This window comes from Gymnodraco acuticeps, unplaced genomic scaffold (genome assembly GCF_902827175.1).
Source record: "Gymnodraco acuticeps unplaced genomic scaffold, fGymAcu1.1, whole genome shotgun sequence".
In the NCBI taxonomy this organism is placed as follows: domain Eukaryota; kingdom Metazoa; phylum Chordata; class Actinopteri; order Perciformes; family Bathydraconidae; genus Gymnodraco; species Gymnodraco acuticeps.
In genome coordinates, this window is record NW_022989937.1 from 436670 (window position 1) to 444253 (window position 7584).

Consider the following 7584-nt stretch of genomic DNA (forward strand, 5'->3'; position numbering starts at 1 on the left):
TCTTCCGGTTCTGTCGAGAGCGCTCACATAGTTGACCAATAGGGGAAATGACAAGTCAGAGACTGACCAATTAGAGGAAAGCATGAGCGAGGCACCGGCGCACAGTTGACAGACAGTGTTTTCTGCCTATCAACGTGAATGTTTTTATAGTAGTGGGATTTGAGCAGTGCTGTTTTGATGGTGCAATGGAACGATGATGTCCCCATCAGGATCAACAGAATAAATCAATGATTTGTTTGTATTTTTTAAACAGTAAAAACAGAGCAATAAGTGTGGTATTTCAACCTATGATTTTTTATTATCAGTTTTCGAAATTATAAAGCAAAGAGAGTACCATTATAATTGTAATAATTATTTAAGGTTGTTGTAGAAATCGTGTTTCTAGGCTAAGTTCAGGTATATGGACAGAAGTGGTGAATCGTCCGTCAGGGCCTTCCAGGTATTCAGAGAATACCCTGAAACACTCAGATAAAACAAACCATCCATTAATGATGACAGGAGGCACAGCAGCACTCTGTCTGATGGACAGATGTGTTCATGACGACTTATATATTTACTTTTAATTCATTCCCAGTGCGGTATAATGAGACAATAACAGGTTACAGATGCGGACATTTATATAAATATATTGTAGTGCCGAGAGATAGGGAGTCGGAGGCGGTGCAATGAAGGACAAAGCTGGCTTTAATGAGCAGCAGAAATAGACATGGGCCCTTTCTCATTTCATCAAATCCCCCTCCTCGACTCCTCGACTCCTCGGTCCTCCGGTAGTGACCCGGAAATGAATTTCAGCGCGCCATGTTGAAGGACATCTCATTTCTCTAAATGCACTTCGAGGACCGAGCATCGAGCATCGAGCATTGAGGAGGCTCTCTGGAGGAGCTCTAACCGAGGATACACGCAAAATAAACTGGTCAGACTACTGCTTGACCTTTCATCTAGAACCCACCTCACCTCTGCCCACTTTGACAACCTAGGATGGCTTAGAGTAGACGACAGAGTACAGCTTGCAATGGGCCTGGTCTACAAGATCCACTACACTTCTATGGTACCCATGTACATGTCAAAATTCTTCCCAAAGGTCAAGGAATACCATGATCATAACACCAGAGGGAGCTCCACAAATCATGTGAAACCCAGATTTGGCACAAAAAAAGGGGGAATACACGTTTCGCAATTATGCCACATCAAGGTGGAACGCTCTTCCCACAACTGTAAAGGAAAGTAAAACTATACTTACCTTCAAAACCTCTCTTAAAGAGCACCTTCGGGGGAGAGCATTGCAAAACTGGCCCCGGTAATGGTACAAATCTCAACCTGTCGTTCAATGGACAGCTTCCCCCCCCATCTATGTATATACTCGCATTTTAGACTCTGTTACTAACTGTATATCTGTAGACTTGGTATGTCTTAAATGTCCGGTTAGGATGTATTAGAACCAAATCTAAAATGAAAATTGTAAATAAGCAATCTGTATGTAAAAAACCACCTGTATGTAAATTGTAAATAAGCCATCTGTATGTCAAATATGTCTTATATGTCTTAAATGATATGATGAATTGGAAATGGGGGACCCTGATGTAAACAAGACGAAAGTCTTTCTCTGGTCTGCATCCCCTTAACAATTGTATGTTTTGAGCTGTACTGTACAATATACAAGCTGTTAATAAACTTTTCAATCAATCACACTGATGGGTCCTCCACGGCTCCTTCGTGGATGCATTTCCGGCAACAGAGATGTTTCAAAGAGTCGTGACCTTTATATATACAGTCTATGGTCGTGAGTGACGCACGGCCGGACTTATCTCAGCCAATGACAGCTCTGCATGCATCCCCTGGATATTATTTTATTAACTGCTTTAATCGCGACGCGATGTTTCCAGAGAGAACAGCTGTGAGGTCGTGCAGAAAGCAGAGCAGTGTGTATAATATACTCAGTATAACAGGCCTACTCTCTTTATTTGTTGTAGTTTAGTAGATAACTACAAACAAAGAGTCCATATTTTTCTAAAACCATTTAATGCTTCACATAATAAAATACACAACGGCTGTTAGGCTGTTAGCTGTAGGTGCGTGTGTGTGGTACAGTGTGTGCGTAGATGCAGCGGACAGACAGGTCTCAGTTGGTTTGGTGGCCTCTGCTTACTTTTAATAGGCCTACTTGTAAATAAAACTTTTGGCCCGTAATTTATGTTCCTCATTGTAGCGACCAGAGGGGGGGGGGTATATATCCAGTCTCTGATAGTGTTACGTTATTATGAGAGTGCTCTGTTTGATTATGAAATTGTATATATATGTATATATAAATATATACATATGTGTGTGTGTGTGTGTGTGTGTGTGTGTGTGTGTGTGTGTGTGTGTGTGTGTGTGTGTGTGTGTGTGTGTGTGTCCGCATCTGTAGCCTGTTATTGTCTCATTATACCGCACTGTGAATGAATCAAAGTAAATATATAAGTCATCATGAACACATCTGTCCATCAGACAGAGGGCTGCTGTACCTCCTGTCATCATTAATGGACGTCTCTTTAAAATGACCGCTCAGAGGAGAGGAGTTCTCATTTCTCTAACCGCCTGCTGCTTCCCCCTCCTCGGCTCGCATCTCCTGTGGGCGGTACTAAGTCTCGAGGATAGGAGTCGAGGAGGGGAGTCGAGGAGGGGAGTTAGAGAAATGAGATGGGGCCATGTTGTCGGGTCGCAGCCCGGGACGACAAGAGAAAGAGCCAGGAGGGCACACAACATATATAGGTAGTAACACATATGTCCGTGCGGAAACAATGCCCCTACCCCACAGTTCCGAGATTGAATTATGTAATACAGTGGTCACCACAATATACAATTTCAGAATCAAACAAGTATGAGGGGGACTCTCATAACATTTCTGAAGTAGGGCGTCTTACCTGCCGGCTCGCAGTTTTTGTTGATTTGGGCATATTTCCTGGACAGGCTGTAGCTACAGACAAAGTTAATAATAATTGTAATATTCCAGTTATAAACTACATGAATCAAAGATGTGTTGCTGTATTTTAGTGGTAAAAAAATGCATTCATCATCATAATTATTCTATATATATATATAATTAACACAGTGCCTGTAAACCGGAGGAGAACGCCGGCATTTATCCTCCTACTTGAAAGACTACGGAGGATAGGGTCTGCAAAATTAGTTTATTTTGGGGATGGGCCAGATGCTCTGACCGGTCTATTTCCTGCCCGACGCCTCTGCAACGCCTCGCGTCGAAAAATAGACTTGAATCCTATTTTCAGCGGAGCCCAGCGCGGACACGCTTCTGGGACGCTTCTGAGCCGTAACCTGTGCTTGAATTGGGCCGGTACGCAGTACTTGATTTTTACTCATGTGGTACCGGCACTTCTTACTGAGTGCCGGCACCTTGCCGGTACCCAGCCGCCGGCCTCAAAGTGATTGATGCATCTACTTCAATATTTAAAAAAAAAATCTTCCTGGGGGAGCATGCCCCCGGACCCCCCTAGAGGGTGTGTTATGAACTCAGACACTCAGGATATAGGACCCAATTGCACGACCCGGGAGATAGAGGTAAAGTATTGGTAAGATACTTTATTTTTCCAAAAAAGCAAGATGAAGATGAGGTCACTATCAAATCTCAGGATGAGATGACAAAAAATTAGAACAAAAGGAAATCACTCACGTAGTGAGGAACAACAATTTTCAGGAGCACAAAGAGAGCATAGACCTGACCATGGCAAGAGACAAGACGAACTGACACTGAACACTGGGAGACAGGGGAATTTAAACACACGATAACAAGACACACAGGTGAACACAATCAGATAATTAGACACACCAGGGAAACTAACAATAGGGAGGAAAACACAGGGAGAAGGACCAGACAATACACAAGGAGGAAAACATGACAGGAAGAACAGAACAGCAAAACACCCATTACCAGACACACCAAACGAAAACCGTGACATGACATTAGAATCGTGACAGGGTGTCAGGTCCACTCCCCATTTATAAAAATAGCACTTTACCACTGCACCCCCTCTAATCTCAGATGCACCCTGAATCATTTTGTTTAAGTACAGTGAGCCTTTCTAAAATATACAGTAAAGAGACAAACCCACCAGCATTATAGGATATACTATGACTTTGAGCCAAATTAGGGGGGGGGTTGTCTACAGAAGGTCCAGTTGTGATAGACACGGTAATAAAAGTATGAATACACTTTAACTTGATACAGTAAAGATTGTGTTTTGATTATTATGATTCATCTTCTGAGACCCATGAATGTGCAACATTTTCCCGATATTTGAGATATTTCGCAAGATTTTGGTGATAACCAAAGTGTGAGTAGGATTCATCCTCTAGGGACAATGAATGCATGTGCAAAACTTGATGGCAACCCATATAATAGCTGTGAGATATTTTAAACTGGACCAAAGTGAAGGATCAACAAACCAACCAAACATTGAAAATCTACAAATTCTTATCTGCTTTCATTGGATGCATTCCTAAATTCTCAAATAAGTCAATGGAGGGCTTTGAATCTCAAAGTATGACACTTTTTTTCCTTGGGAGCCGAAAGGAAAGATCAATGAAAAGGCCATTTGATTTGCTGGTTTATTCCTACTGTATCTTCCTGTGCTAAACACAATTTAAAGTCAGAGGACCAGAACCAGTTGAGTTTACGACATCAACTTCTGTTTTATCTCTCTAAGAATTACCAGAACTCTAGGGTACTATTTAATGTAAGAGGCTGTTGTCATGCCCTCCTCCAGTAACAATAACAAAGACTCTCTAAAGGAGTCGTTTTACGGAAAAGGTGCCAAACATCAGCCTCTGAGCTTTTCCCTGCCAACCAAGCCTTTCCCCAAAGACTTATGTTGGCAAGAGTTTCCAAAGAAACCATCCTCACAAGTAATTTATTTTCCCGTTTTGTGAATGTTATTTTAACTGTATTCCTGAAGGAAGTCTTTGATACGGTTGCTATTGATAATCTATTTGTAATTAACACCATATTACCCTCCTGCTTTAAATATGCAACAGTTCAAGGCCCTCTAGAGGACACCTTATTATAATTGTCTTGCTTGAGGCAATTATAGATGGACTGCAATCTTCAAACTGCCTTTTTTTCATCTAGTAGTTTTAGAAGCAGTTTCCTCACATGTATCATTTATGGATAACCACATATCAGGGAAACTGCAGTGAGATTGTAAAGGACTGTACAGTTCTTCAAAGGCCTCAAAGTAATTTCCACCTCCCTGCGTGTAATACTGTCTGAACCCCAAAGACCAATGCTATTATCATGTAATTTAATGTTATTCAGACATATCTTCTAAAGCTGATTAGCTAACTCCTAAATGGGCCCAATGGTGTGAGTCTGATTGATTGATTTGATTCGTAATGGGCTCTCAGGGTTAATTTAAGCCCAATGCTGCTTTTATTGCATCTGAGATGTCTACTTCCACCATGACTCACACAACACTTTGCCAGATCTTATAACTTAACTTGATTCATGAACTTCTTTACATAAAGACGTCAACAACTGAAACTTTCTGCAGTTAAGGGAATAACATAAAGTACATTTGGCACACTCAGTTCGGCGTCTATAGAAAAGAGATCAACTCAATGACAGCACCGCCTGCTGACCAATCAGAGCTCAGTGTGCGGAGTTTAAATCTATCAAGTCATATTACAGGATAAAGGAAATAGAGTTTAAACTGCCGTAGCCTATATGCAGAGAAGACGCCGACGTGTCGCACTTCTCATTCATATCACATCATCAATCAGATCATCGATCATATAATATCACAATATTTCCTTATCTGAGTCAGCTTCTCGAGCCGGATCTGGCTGTGCAACACTTACATTGTCACATATACTGTATGCAGAAGTATTATTTTAAGCAACACATTAAGTTGACGAAACACTTTAATGTAATTAAAGTCAGATCCACTCGTGTGATCATAAAACTGTTGTACGCATTCAAACCTATAATTCAAACACTATTTATTTTTTAACCAGTTGTTATTCACCTTGCAGGTGCAACTATGTGGCTTGTATCCTGGATTATATGTTTAAGTCATGGATGTTTAAAGTTCATATTTGTCTAATATTAGTTTACTTTTCATTAATGAAGTATGACGCTGCGCTGTCAGTAGCCTACACTTGTCCCTGTTTGTGATTGGTCAAATGTAGCTAACCCCGCCCCTTTCACGTGAACGCGCTCTCAGATGGAGAGAGAAACCCTGGCTTGATTTACCGAGTTGATAACCAGCGTCGTAGGACCGTTTAGCGAGATCTCGTTTGTTAGGGTTAGTTAAGATAACTCAAGCATATCCAGGGTCTGTTGAACTGGCTTCGTAGTACAGGGCACAGGTAGCTGCATAGCAGCGCTAATGTCAAATACACAAACATTATAGGCTAATATTTTTTATTTTACCAGGATGCAGTGACACAAATATTTGGGAAGCCTTCCCTAGCCTACAGTACCCACCACCCCTGCATGGGACATTTAATGTTGGTCTCATGTAGTCGATCAAACGCTTTCTAACAGATAGTCTTCATAGAGTTTTAATGAATAGGGTCTGCTCAGGTGAGGTTATTGTTAAAACTGGGGCACCGAAAGGCTGCGTATTGTCACCACTTCTGTTTCCTATTTACACAAATGAGATGACCATCCAGAGCAGTATTGTCAAGCTGCTCATATATGCTGACAATATGGCGTTTTTTGTCTTCTGCTGACAGGCAATATCATTTATGAGAGAGCTTATTTCAGAAAGGTCACTGTAGCCTACTTCAGGACTTGGGTCAGCAAAATCAGCCGGAAATAAATGTTGCAAAAACAACCAAAAACATATCACAGTCAGAAACCAAGTGGGACAAGATACACCATCCCTGTCATACTAATTATCCAGGCTTTAGAAATTGCGACATTTATTATTCAGACACTAACTTCCATCCATCCGTCCACAATCCCTCTCCATCCATCCATCCTTCCATCGCCCATCCAACCATCCATCAATCCATTAATCCATCTATCTATCCATCTATCTATCTATCCTTCATCCATCATTCATCATCCATCCATCTTTGTAACCACCACTGTAAAAACTATTCAGAATGTGTAATGGTTAATTTACCCAATTTTTCTCAGGATAAAAAAAGTATTCTGACTCTAAAAAAAACAATATAACTTTGCTAGTATGTTTCTCTCGACTGTAACCTTACTTTATTCTATGTGTCATTTCTAGCCAGGGAAACATATGTACTTATTCTCTTTTGCCTACAAACCCACCCTGGTGAAAGCATTCAATTATTCAGAAGTATATTTCAATAATCCTTTATCCAAGCAATGTGGCCCTGCTCTCTAGATGTGCTTTGTGGAAAGAGAAAATGTAACCAACACAGTGGCTGTGTATAACTCTACTTGAATACATTCTATGTTTTCTCCTGGGGGAAAGTTCTTGTTTACCCAAGATCTCCAAGAAAGCATTTGCCCTAACAGGCTATATTTCAGCTGCAAGGGATATCCAGTGTAATAGGAAACAACAAGGTACACCTGAATACGGAAAGCTGGTAAAGTTAATGACAGAGTGGCAT